Here is a 13,446-nt window from a genome sequence, read left to right on the forward strand (position 1 = left end):
GAAGCAAGGCGAGTGCCTGTGAAGCTATCGCATTTTGGAAAAGGCCCGGAGCCTGTGAAGCAAGGCGAGTTCCTGTGAAGCTATCGCGTTTTGAAAAAGGCCCGGAGCCTGTGAAGCAAGGCGAGTGCCTGTGAAGCTTTCGCGTTTTGGAAAAGGCCCGGAGCCTGTGAAGCAAGGCGAGTGTCTGTGAAGCTATCGTGTTTTGGAAAAGGCCCGGAGCCTGTGAAGAAGGCCAACGCCTGTGAAGCTCGCCGCCCGTGACACTCTCACGTAATAATGATTTGGGGCTGTACACGCCCCGGAGTCTCAGGAGCGCCAGCCTCAGGCCCTGGGGCTCCCTCCCACGCCCAGTGGCAGCACTTAGCTCCGCGCTGGTGAGAAGACGTCGAAGACTAGACTAGGTGCCGGACGCGGCTTTTCATTTGCTTTCCGCAGTTGGCTTGTTCCTCTTTGTTTGGGATTTTATTGAAGTTGCTGCCGTCTTTGGCTTGCGGTTCTTTGGCTTTTCGCTCTCCTGCCTTGGTTTCTCTTGTGCAAGGCCTCGCAAGGGGGAGAGCTGAGTGCCCTCGCGAGTGTTCCTATCCTAGTCACTCAAAGAGTTCGCGACTTGGGCCCCTTACAGGAGCACCCCTCCAGTCCGTGCCCCACAATCACCGCGACACAAACAAAGGTCCTGGGTCGGTCGCCCCCCCCCATGGCCGAGGACGGGAACTATCCACGCTCCGGCACATAGCCGGAAGGTATGGTAACGAAAGCAAAACGATGATTAACAAGCAATAACCCAAACACGCCCCCGCGGGGCTCCACACTATTGTGTTTGTTACGCAGGAAAAAGGGAAAAGGAAGAACAAATCCGGCGCGGCTCGCCTCACACCGGTCCGCAGGGAAGGCCCGAGCTGCCTCCGGAGCTCAGGCGGACTCCCTCTCGCGCTTCACCAGGGCGCGGCGGCGGGCGGACACGTCGCCACCCCCCAAGCAGACACGACGACGTGGAGGCTGATCGCGGCCACCGCTAGAGGAGTCGCTGCCTAAAGAAGAACCGGAGAAGCTTGGGGAACCCCGAAGCCGCCAGCCGTGCGAGCGCTGCTCTCTCCATCATCACCGGAGCTGGGTTCCCAGCCGCGGTCGTCACCCTCGGGGGCAACACCCTGCACGGCGACCATCTTCCCCAAACACCCTCACGTAGAGGGTGACATCTCCGTCGAACTTGAAGTGCAGGGTGCACCGACGGCTCAGGCCACGCGCGCGGGCAAACATCTGCCAACTGCGGGCCAGGGACAGGCTCCCGGCTGCGGAGACCTCCAGAGAGACCCATGAGGCCCGGCTGTAGCAGCCGTCGGCCTGGAGCCAGAGGCCGCCCGGGGCGCCAGCCGGGAGCTCGCCGAGGAGGAAGCGAGGAAGCGGAAGCCGAGTGCTAGCCGGCTCCGCCGACCACACGATGAACTCCGGCAGCACTTCAGCAGCACGAACGCGCGGCCTGGGGGGACGCGCAGCCGGAGCACGCCCCCCGGCTGCAGCAATCCTCCCGTCGCCGTGCTGAAGATCGCCTCCACGGCCGCGGGGAGCCACCATGGTGGCCACAGGATGCTTGCGAGGGCGCCCTCGGCCGCGCTTGGGTGGGGAGAGGTGGGCTCAACCCGGCAAGCCTTCCCCTTCTCGGCGGTTGAGAACCTCCTCGACGGGGCCATGAAGAAAAAGGAGAAGCAAGGGGGGATGAACTGGACGGGCGCGCGCTGGTCCGTACTTATGGCTGGCGATGGCCAACCAACGGCCCCCACAATCGCAGGTAATTATGACCCGCTTTTCATGCTGGGACTTGTCCAATCCGTGCAGTTGCCAAGGCGCCGTGGGGAAGTGGAGACGCCCACGTCCAATCAACCGCCACGCGGCGCCCAAGGCCGCAGGCTGTTAGGGCCCGCGGCGCTTTGCTCTTACCCTTCCGCCTCCCTGCACGGCCAAGTCCGGGCGCGCCTTGGGCCCGGGGGCTACTGTCGGCGTTCTGGGAATGGGCGTCCCCAGACTTGCCTGCCTGCGGCCTGCGGCGTGGCTCAAATGGGGGCCCAGCACGGCCCATCTTCACCAACACAAACTCAAGACCCTCGCGAGGGGCCAAGCCTCGCGGGGCGGATGACACGGAGCTTCCTCAGGCACGGCCTCGTCAGGCTGGCTCACGAGGAGGCGGAGAGATCAAGGCGGGGTACCTCGCGAGGTGCCCGTGACGCAAGCCATGACGACTCAGGGTGCCAGGCGGGTGCCAGCCCGCGCAGCGTCCTCCTTTCCTCTTTGGTGCAAAGGGGGCAAGCGCAGCCGCGGAGTACCGAGGCATCAGGCAAAGGTTGCCATTTCGGTGCAACGAGACCAAGAACAGGAGGACCACGAGACGGAGGTCACCATGGAGCCCAAGACGGCGTCATCACCAGAGCTTTGCGCAGGCGAAGACTACTTTTGTCAGGATAGTTGATACTTGCTGTCCCCTTTCAAATTAGCCCATGATTGTTGGCTCCCTTCCCGCTCAATATTTGGGGAGAGGACCAGGGAAACTATAAATAGGACTAGCCACCCACGTAGCAAGGGGTTCGGCTCAGTCTCCTCCAAGGGCTCGACAAGTAGAGAGGTGGTAAGTAGAGAGAGAGAGAGATAGAGAAAGGTGGCAGAACTCCTCCCAGCCAAGAACAGACCCTCGCGAGGCTGTTCTTCCTTGTACTGTTCATCATCATCAGCCCAAGAGGCAATCCACCACACCACACACTGGAGTAGGGTATTACACTATAAGGGTGGCCCGAACCAGTATAAACCCTGTGTCCCTTGTGTTGTTCTTTTCATAGCTTTGATCCTAGCGTGGCGGAGGGGTGCAGGAAGGTAGGAGGCGAAATCTCCGCGCGCACCCCAGTGTTCGAACCTCAAGGGTCTACCGAAACCCGAAATCCGACACATAATCTCATAGTCATAGAACATGTATAAGTTATGAAGAAAGCAATAGCAACAAACTAAACGATCAAGTGCTAAGCTAACGGAATGGGTCAAGTCAATCACATCATTCTCCTAATGATGTGACCCCGTTAATCAAATGACAACTCATGTCTATGGCTAGGAAACTTAACCATCTTTGATTCAACGAGCTAGTCAAGTAGAGGCATACTAGTGACATACTGTTTGTACATGTATTCACACATGTATTATGTTTCCGGTTAATACAATTCTAGCACGAATAATAAACATTTATCATGATATAAGGAAATAAATAATAACTTTATTATTGCCTCTAGGGCGTATTTCCTTCAGTCTCCCACTTGCACTAGAGTCAATAATTTAGTTCACATCGCCATGTGATTTAATACCAATAGTTCACATCACCATGTGATTAACACCCATAGTTCACATCGACATGTGACCAACACCCAAGGGGTTTACTAGATTCAATAATCTAGTTCACATCGCTATGTGATTAACACCCAAAGAGTACTAAGGTGTGATCATGTTTTGCTTGTGAGAGAAGTTTAGTCAACGGGTCTGCCACATTCAGATCCGTAAGTATTTTGCAAATTTCTATGTCAACAATGCTCTGCACGGAGCTACTCTAGCTAATTGCTCCCACTTTCAATATGTATCCAGATTGAGATTTAGAGTCATCTGGATTAGTGTCAAAATTTGCATCGACATAACCCTTTACGACGAACCTTTTTGTCACCTCCATAATCGAGAAACATATCTTTATTCCACTAAGGATAATTTTGACCACTGTCCAGTGATCTACTCCTAGATCACTATTGTACTCCCTTGCCAAAAACAGTGTAGGGTATACAATAGATCTGGTACATAGCATGGCATATTTTATAGAACCTATGGCCAAGGCATAGGGAATGACTTTCATTTTCTTTCTATCTTCTGCCGTGGTCGGGCTTTGAGTCTTACTCAGTTTCACACCTTGTAACACATGCAAGAAATCTTTCTTTGACTGTTCCATTTTGAACTACTTCAAAATCTTGTCAAGGTATGTACTCATTGAAAAACTTATCAAGCGTCTTGATCTATCTCTATAGATCTTGATGCTCAATATGTAAGAAGCTTCATCGAGGTCTTTCTTTGAAAAACTCCTTTCAAACACTCCTTTATGCTTTGCAGAATAATTCTACATTATCTCCGATCAACAATATGTCATTCACATATACTTATCAGAAATGATGTAGTGCTCCCACTCACTTTCTTGTAAATACAGGCTTCACCGCAAGTCTGTATAAAACTATATGCTTTGATCAACTTATCAAAGCGTGTATTCCAACTCCGAGATGCTTGCACCAGTCCATAGATGAATAGCTGGAGCTTGCATATTTTGTTAGCACCTTTAGGATTGACAAAACCTTCTGGTTGCATCATATACAACTCTTCTTTAATAAATCCATTAAGGAACGCAGTTTTGTTTATCCATTTGCCATATTTCATAAAATGCGGCAATTGCTAACATGATTCGGACAGACTTAAGCATAGATACGAGTGAGAAACTCTCATCGTAGTCAACACCTTGAACTTGTCGAAAACCTTTTTTGCGACAATTCTAGCTTTGTAGATAGTAACACTACTATCAGCATCCATCTTCCTCTTGAAGATCCATTTAATCTCAATGCCTCGCCGATCAATGGGCAAGTCAATCAAAGTCCATACTTTGTTCTCATAGATGGATCTCATCTCAGATTTCATGGCCTCAAGCCATTTCGCGGAATCTGGGCTCATCATCGCTTCCTCATAGTTTGTAGGCTCGTCATGGTCAAGTAACATGACCTCCAGAACAGGATTACCGTACCACTCTGGTGCGGATCTCACTCTGGTTTACCTACGAGGTTCGGTAGTAACTTGATCTGAAGTTACATGATCATCATCATTAGCTTCCTCACTAATTGGTGTAGTAGTCACAGGAACAGATTTCTATGATGAACTACTTTCCAATAAGGGAGTAGGTATAGTTACCTCATCAAGTTCTATTTTCCTCCCACTCACTTCTTTCGAGAGAAACTCCTTCTCTAGAAAGGATCCATTCTCAGCAATGAATAACTTGCCTTTGGATCTATGATAGAAGGTGTACCCAACATATTCTTTTGGGTATCCTATGAAGACGCACTTCTCCAATTTGGGTTTGAGCTTATCAGGTTGAAACTTTTCCACATAAGCATTGCAACCTCAAACTTTAAGAAACGACAACTTTGGTTTCTTGCCAAACCACTGTTCATACGGTGTCGCCTCAACGGATTTAGATGGCGCCCTTTTTAACATGAATGCAGCTGTCTCTAATGCATAACCCCAAAACTATAGTGATTAATCGGTAAGAAACATCATATATTGCACTATATCCAATAATAGTACGTTTATGATGTTCGGACACACCATTATGCTGTGGTGTTCTAGGTGGCATGATTTTGTGAAAATATTCCACATTGTTTTAATTGAAGACCAAACTCGTAACTCAAATATTTTACTTCTACGATCATATCGTAGAAACTTTTATTTTTGTTACAATTCCACTTCACTCTGAAATTCTTTGAACTTTTCAAATGTTTCAGACTTGTGTTTCATTAAGTAGATATACTCATATCTGCTCAAATCATCTGTGAAGATCAGAAAATAATGATACCAGCCGCGAGCCTCAATATTCATCGGACCACATACATCAGTATGTATGATTTCCAACAAATCTGTTGCTCGCTCCATTGTTCCGGAGAACGGAGTCTTAGTCATCTTGCCCATGAGGCATGGTTCGCAAGCATCAACTGATTCATAATCAAGTGATTCCAAAAGCCCATCAGCATGGATTTTCTTCATGCGCTTTATACCAATATGACCTAAACGGCAGTGCCACAAATAAGTTGCACTATCATTATTAACGTTGCATCTTTCGGCTTCAATGTTATGAAAATGTGTATCACCACGATCGAGATCCAACAAACCATTTTCATTGGGTGTATGACCATAGAAGGTTTTATTCATGTAAACAAAACAACAATTATTCTCTAACTTACATGAATAACTGTATTGCAACAAACATGATCCAATCATATTTATGCTCAACACAAACACCAAATAACATTTATTTAGGTTCAACACTAATCCCGAAAGTATAGGGAGTGTGCGATGATGATCATATCAATCTTGGAACCACTTCCAACACACATCGTCACTTCACCCTTAACTAGTCTCTGTTCATTCTGCTCTTAGAAACTGAACCAGTATCAAATACCAAGGGGTTGCTACGAACACTATTAAATACACATCAATAATCTATATATAAAATATACCTTTGTTCACTTTGCCATCCTTCTTATCCGCCAAATACTTGGGGCAGTTTTGCTTCCAGTGACCAGTCCCTTTGCAGTAGAAGCACTTAGTCTCAGTCTTAGGACCAGACTTGGGCTTCTTCACTTGAGCAGCAACTTGCTTGTCGTTCTTATTAAAGTTCCCTTTCTTTCCCTTTGCCCTTTTCTTGAAACTAGTGGTCTTGTTAATCATCAACACTTGATGCTCTTTCTTGATTTCTATCTTCATCGATTTCATCATCATGAAAAGCTCGGGAATCGTTTTCATCATCCCTTGCATACTATAGTTCATCACGAAGTTCTACTAACTTGGTGACGGTGACTAGAGAATTCTGTCAATCACTATTTTATCTAGAAGATTAACTCCCACTTGATTCAAGCGATTGTAGTACCCAGACAATCTGAACACATGCTCACTGCTTGAGCTATTCTCCTCCATCTTTTAGCTATAGAATTTGTTGGAGACTTCATATTTCTCAACTCAGGTATTTGCTTGAAATATTAACTTCAACTCCTGGAACATCCATATGATCCATGACGTTCAAAACGTCTTTGAAGTCCCGATTCTAAGCTGTTAAGCATGGTGCACTAAACTATCAAGTAGTCATAATATTGAGCTAGCCAAACGTTCATGACGTCTGCATCTGCTCCTGCAATAGGTCTGTCACCTAGCGGTGCATTAAGGACATATTCTTCTGTGCAGCAATGAGGATAAACCTCAGATCACGGATCCAATCCGCATCATTTCTACTAACATCTTTCAACTTAGTTTTCTCTAGGAACATATCAAAAATAAAATAGGGGAGCTAAACGCGAGCTATTGATCTACAACATAGATATGCTAATACTACCAGGACTAAGTTCATGATAAATTTAAGTTCAATTAATCATATTACTTAAGAACTCCCACTTAGAAAGACATCCCTCTAATCTTCTAAGTGATCACGTGATCCAAATCAACTAAACCATAACCGATCATCACGTGAAATGGAGTAGTTTTCAATGGTGAACATCACTATGTTGATCATATCTACTCTATGATTCACACTCGACCTTTCGGTCTCAGTGTTCCAAGGCCATATCTGCATATGCTAGGCTCGCCAAGTTTAACCTGAGTATTCTGTGTGTGCAAAAACTGGCTTGCACCCATTGTAGATGGACGTAGAGCTTATCACACCCGATCATCACGTGGTGCCTGGGCACGACGAACTTTGGCAATGGTGCATACTCAGGGAGAACACTTTTATCTTGAAATTTAGTGAGAGATCATCTTATAGTGCTACCGTCAATCAAAGCAAGATAATATGCATAAAAGATAAACATCACATGCAATCAAAATATGTGACATGATATGGCCATCATCATCTTGTGCCTTTGATCTCCATCTCCAAAACATCGTCATGATTTCCATCGTCACCGGCATGACACCATGATCTCCATCATCTTGATCTATATCAATGTGTCGTCACATGGTCGTCTCGCCAACTATTGCTATCGCGTAGAGATAATTGTAAAGCAATTATTTGGTGCTTGCATCTTATGTAATAAAGAGACAACCATAAGGCTTCTGCCAGTTGCCGATAACTTCAACAAAACATGATCATCTTATACAACAACTTATATTTCATCACGTCTTGACCATATCACATCACAACATGCCCTGCAAAAACAAGTTAGACGTCCTCTACTTTGTTGTTGCAAGTTTTACGTGGCTGCTACGGGCTTAGCAAGAACCGTTATTACCTACGCATAAAAACCACAACGATAGTTTGTCAAGTTGGTGTTGTTTTAACCTTCTCAAGGACCGGGCGTAGCCACACTCGGTTCAACTAAAGTTGGAGAAACTGACACCCGCTAGTCACCTGTGTGCATAGCACGGCGGTAAAACCAGTCTCGCGTAAGCGTACTCGTAATGTCGGTCCGGGCCGCTTCATCCAACAATACCGCCGAACCAAAGTGTGACATGCTGGTAAGCAATATGACTTATATCGCCCACAACTCACTTGTGTTCTACTCGTGCATATTACATCAACGCATAAAACCTGGCTCGGATGCCACTATTGGGGAACGTAGTAATTTCAATATTTTCCTACGCACACGCAAGATCATGGTGATGCATAGCAATGAGAGGGGAGAGTGTAGTCCATGTACCCTCGTAGACCGAAAGCGGAAGCGTTAGCACAACACGGTTGATGTAGTCGTACGTCTTCACGATCCGACCGATCAAGTACTGAACGCACGACACCTCCGAGTTCTGCACACGTTCAACTCGATGACGTCCCTCGAACTCCGATCCAGGCAAACTTTGAGGGAGAGTTCCGTCAGCACGAGGGTGTGGTGATGATGATGATGTTCTACCGATGCAGGGCTTCACCTAAACACCGCTACGATATGATCGAGGTGGATTGTGGTGGAGGGGGGCACCGCACACGGCTAAGAGATCAAGAGATCAATTGCTGTGTCTTTGGGGTGCCCCCTGCCCCCGTATATAAAGGAGTGGAGGAGGGGGAGGGCCGGCCCTCTCTATGGCGTGCCCTAGGGGAGTCCTACTCCCACCGGGAGTAGGATTCCCCCTTTCCTAGTAGAACTAGGAGCCCTTCCAAGTAGTAGGAGTAGGAGGGAAGGAAAGGGAAGGGAAAAGGAGAAGGAAGGAAGGGGGCGCCCCCCTCCCTAGTCCAATTTGGACCAGCCCATGGGGAGGGGTGCAGCCACCCTTTGAGGCCTTTCTCTCCTTTCCCGTATGGCCATTAAGGCCCAATACGAATTCCTGTAACTCCCCGGTACTCCCAAAAATACCCGAATCACTCGAAACCTTTCCGATGTCCGAATATTGTCGTCCAATATATCGATCTTTATGTCTCGACCATTTCGAGACTCCTCGTCTTGTCCCTGATCTCATCCAGGACTCCGAACTCCTTCGGTACATCAAAACACATAAACTCATAATATAACTGCCATCGAATTTTAAGCGTGCGGACCCTACGGGTTCGAGAACTATGTAGACATGACCGAGACACATCTCCGGTCAATAACCAATAGCGGAACCTGGATGCTCATATTGGCTCCTACATATTCTACGAAGATCTTTATCGGTCAAACCGCATAACAACATACGTTGTTCCCTTTGTCATCGGAATGTTACTTGCCTAAGATTCGATCGTCGGTATCTCAATACCTAGTTCAATCTCGTTATAGGCAAGTCTCTTTACTTGTTCCGTAATACATCATTCCGCAACTAACTCATTAGTTGCAATGCTTGCAAGGCTTAAGTGATGTGCATTACCGAGAGGGCCCAGAGATACCTCTCCGACAATCGGAGTGACAAATCCGAATCTCGAAATACGCCAACCCAACAAATACCTTTGGAGACACCTGTAGAGCACCTTTATAATCACCTAGTTACGTTGTGACATTTGGTAGCACACAAAGTGTTCCTCTGGTAAACGGGAGTTGCATAATCTCATAGTCATAGGAACATGTATAAGTTATGAATGAAGCAATAGCAACAAACTAAACGATCAAGTGCTAAGCTAACGGAATGGGTCAAGTCAATCACATCATTCTCCTAATGATGTGACCCCATTAATCAAATGACAACTCATGTCTATGGCTAGGAAACTTAACCATCTTTGATTCAACGAGCTAGTCAAGTAGAGGCATACTAGTGACATACTGTTTGTCTATGTATTCACACATGTATTATGTTTCCGGTTAATACAATTCTAGCATGAATAATAAACATTTATCATGATATAAGGAAATAAAACATAACTTTATTATTGCCTCTAGGGCATATTTCCTTCAGCTCGGAGCAAAGCCCGGATCTGCACCAAACCTCGACCAGCTTCTGACTGTGAAGGTTGAATTGACTCCTCTATTTGGGCCGCAGCTGCGAGATTCTGGATCGGAGTTCGGTATACCTGAGTCGGAGGCGGAAAAAGTTGGCATCGACTGGACTGGGGGATACGCTGCCGAGCACGCTCGTCGAGTGCACGCTGGAGGTTCTCCAGTTGAGTGCGCTCAGCCAAGTTGGCCAGGCGCACCTCCTCCAAGGCCTGGGCCTTAGGGGTTTCTCCAACGATAGGAGTGTGGAGCGCATCCATGTTCCGACGGCGAAGTTCTTCCCTCCGCTGCGAAGAGAGGGGTTCGGGGCGGTACTCTTCGTGAACATGCAAAGGAATCGCCGCCCCCATCTCCTCCGTCTTCACGGGTGAAGCCGGGAGGACCGCATGGTCCATTGGCCATTAAAATTTCCGCCGCAGGGTCGCTGCTGTTGTACTCGGATGCAGTCTCTATGGAGCCAGTCGACAGATCGAACAAGCCATAGAGAGTTTCGTCGGGCTTGATTGCCGCGACTTGGGGGGTGACCGACTGGCGAGCCACCACATGCCTCACCCACCGCTGAAGCCTCGATCGACCGAAACGTTTACTCCGACGGGCTACAGGGAGGGAGGTCAGCATAGGAGCCGACTGATACTGAGTCGACAGCTGCCGTAGGAGGATGTCACGGACGCACGCGCAAAAGTGCGTTGCCCCGCGGACGGGGAGCGCCTCGACGTCAAGTGGCGCTTCTTGGAGCCAAGCGGAGTTGTCGGCGACTAATACGAGCGCGCCGAGACGGATCTCGCGGCCCTCGGCCAAACCTCCACCTGAAACCATGTTGATGGGGATTGGAAAAATCGCAACTTGTCCAACAAGTCGCTAAGACACCTGCCTCAAGGTGGGCGCCAACTGTCGTGGTTCTAAGTCTGACAGTAGAATGGGGGGTAGGAGAGTAGAGGCAAGATCCTAGCTATGGAGGAGTTGTACACGGAAGTTTTACGAGTTCATGCCCTTCTCGGAGGAAGTAACAGCCCTATGTCTCAGAGCCCGGAGGCGGTCGACTGGATTATATGCGTGTGAGTTACAGGGGGTGCGAACCCTTGTCCCAGAGGAGGGCATGGCTTATATAGAGTGCGCCAGGACCCCAGCTCCCCTCCGTTACACAAGGTTCAATGTTCATAAAGAGAGAGCGTTACATGTAACGTCTGTAATAAAGTGCTACGAATGATCGTTAAATATACAAGTAAATGCCCGACCATTGCTGTGCAGAATGGCTTTAGATCTTCTTGTACGTCGAGTGGACTTTTACATGGTCGAGTGGTTGAATAGTCAAGTGACTCAAAGAAGAAGTGGACTCCGAATGGATGGTAGGTCGAGTGGATTGCGCTCGACGCCTTTATTGGGTCCACCTTGTTTACTCTCGAACTTCTTTGCTTCTAGGGCAAGGACCTTAGGTAGGACGTATAGGTCAGGCCTATTACCCTACTCCAGGTCTATGTCCTCATCAGTGCCTTCCTCGATGGTGTCACTGATGCTACTCAGGAAGTAAGTCTTGTCGTCCGACGACACGATCCCAGCTTCGGCGAGGATGGCGGTGAGGTTGTGACGGGCCTTGAGCCCGAGCGCCGCCGTGAAGTAGCCGTGCTGGCCCAGGCCGGAGCAGGTGCCGTGCTTCTCCCACTCGTGGGTCCAGAACTCGATGCTCTTCCCGCCCTTGCACGCCAACGTCAGCCAGTTGGCGTCCAGCTCCTTCACCAGGTCCTTGATCTCCCACAGCTGCAGGGGCTCGCTGTTGCAGAACTCCGGCCAGCACTTCTTCTTCCCCTTGGTCACCATCTCGATGACGCCGTTGAGCTCGCCTTGGGTCTTGCACTTGGCGTAGTTGGGCCAGAGCCCGTGGATGCTGAAGTCCGTCGCCGGCTTGCCGGCATCCGGGAAGCAGCACCCCTTCTTCGTGTCACAGAACGACCCCGGCCACTTGAAACAAATTTCGCACGTCCAAAAACAAGACGACCATCGTTAGATTCATCGCTTTTTTTGGAAGGAATTGCACAAATTTTAACATTGCAACGCATACCAACATCTGAACAAGATGCAATCTACAGATTGGAAATTGCTCATCGATTAGTATAGCATTATTATTACTCACTTGCTGAACAAGGTAGAAGAAATCAAATTATTCCACCGAGGAGACAGCCGCGAGAGAAAGCAGGAGCAGAGCCGAGAGCGCAACAGTGTTAGACTAAGTATATAGCATATATATGTGTTATAACCTAACATGTGTTTGTACGGTTCCCTCTTATAAATATATGATAGCCGTACCCACCAAGGGTATCGAGCATTGTTCCAAACCCTAGTTTGTTTAACATGGTATCAGACGACGTGTTCGATCTGCGCCGTGCTTCCGCTTCCTCTATCGCCGCCGCGTCGGCCTCCGCCACCGTGCCGCCTCCTTCAACCCTAGCGATGGACTCGCCGTTCATGGCTTCTGCATTGCTCGCCTGGGCCCGGCCAAGTGCTTCATGCCCGCCCGCGCCTCAATCGCCAGCGCCCGCGATCGCGCGTGATGCGCCCCTGCATCCCGATCGCCAGCGCTCCGTCTCCTTCAATCGCGTGCAGATGACGCGTGATCCATCCATTGGAGTCTTATGGCGGGACTTATACGTATTCTGCGCCGCTGCCTTTTGATGGAACCCATCTGCGTGCTGCGCCGCCGGGCTCCGGTCCACCTGGTACCCAGGTCCAGGTGCCATACAGCGGCCCCTATCCGCCGCCGTATGTCGCGTCGTCGCCGCCGCCGTACACTGCGCTGGTGTCGTATGCCTCGTACTCCGTGGGGCCCTACGCTGCCCCTGTGCAGTACGTCGCGCCGCTACAGCCCTACGGCGTACCTCCTCCGGCGTCTCACAGTCATCACCAACCCTACCGTGCGTCTCCGTCGGCCGATGCGCTGACTCCATACAGTGCTCCTCCGACGTACGACTCGTAGCTCTCCGCACCGATGGCTGAACCAGGACCGTTCCACTTCGCTCATCTGGTGACGATGAAGCTCTCTGCTGACAACTACCTCCTGTGGCACGCTCAGGTGTTGCCGTTGATGCGTAGTCACTATCTCACTACTAGGAAAAGGGCTATAGATGAAATTGACACTAATGGTGCACCAGAGAAGTAGTGCGCCACTACTATATACTAATGGCGCACCATGTGGTGATGCACCATTAGTGTGGAAGACACTAATGGCGCACCAGGCACAAGGTGCGCCACAAGTAACGATTTTTTTTCATTTTTACAAACATACTAATGGCGCATCCGGGCAAAGTGC

General features: G+C 49.0%; 1 pseudogene; it reads right to left on the reverse strand.

Moving 5' to 3' along the window:
* LOC119357721 overlaps positions 1-12,607 on the reverse strand; it is a 76,224-nt pseudogene extending 63,617 nt beyond the window's left edge.
* Positions 12,608-13,446: the final 839 nt, after the last annotated feature.

The sequence above is a fragment of the Triticum dicoccoides genome, chromosome 2A, assembly GCF_002162155.2.
Source record: "Triticum dicoccoides isolate Atlit2015 ecotype Zavitan chromosome 2A, WEW_v2.0, whole genome shotgun sequence".
NCBI classification, from domain to species: domain Eukaryota; kingdom Viridiplantae; phylum Streptophyta; class Magnoliopsida; order Poales; family Poaceae; genus Triticum; species Triticum dicoccoides.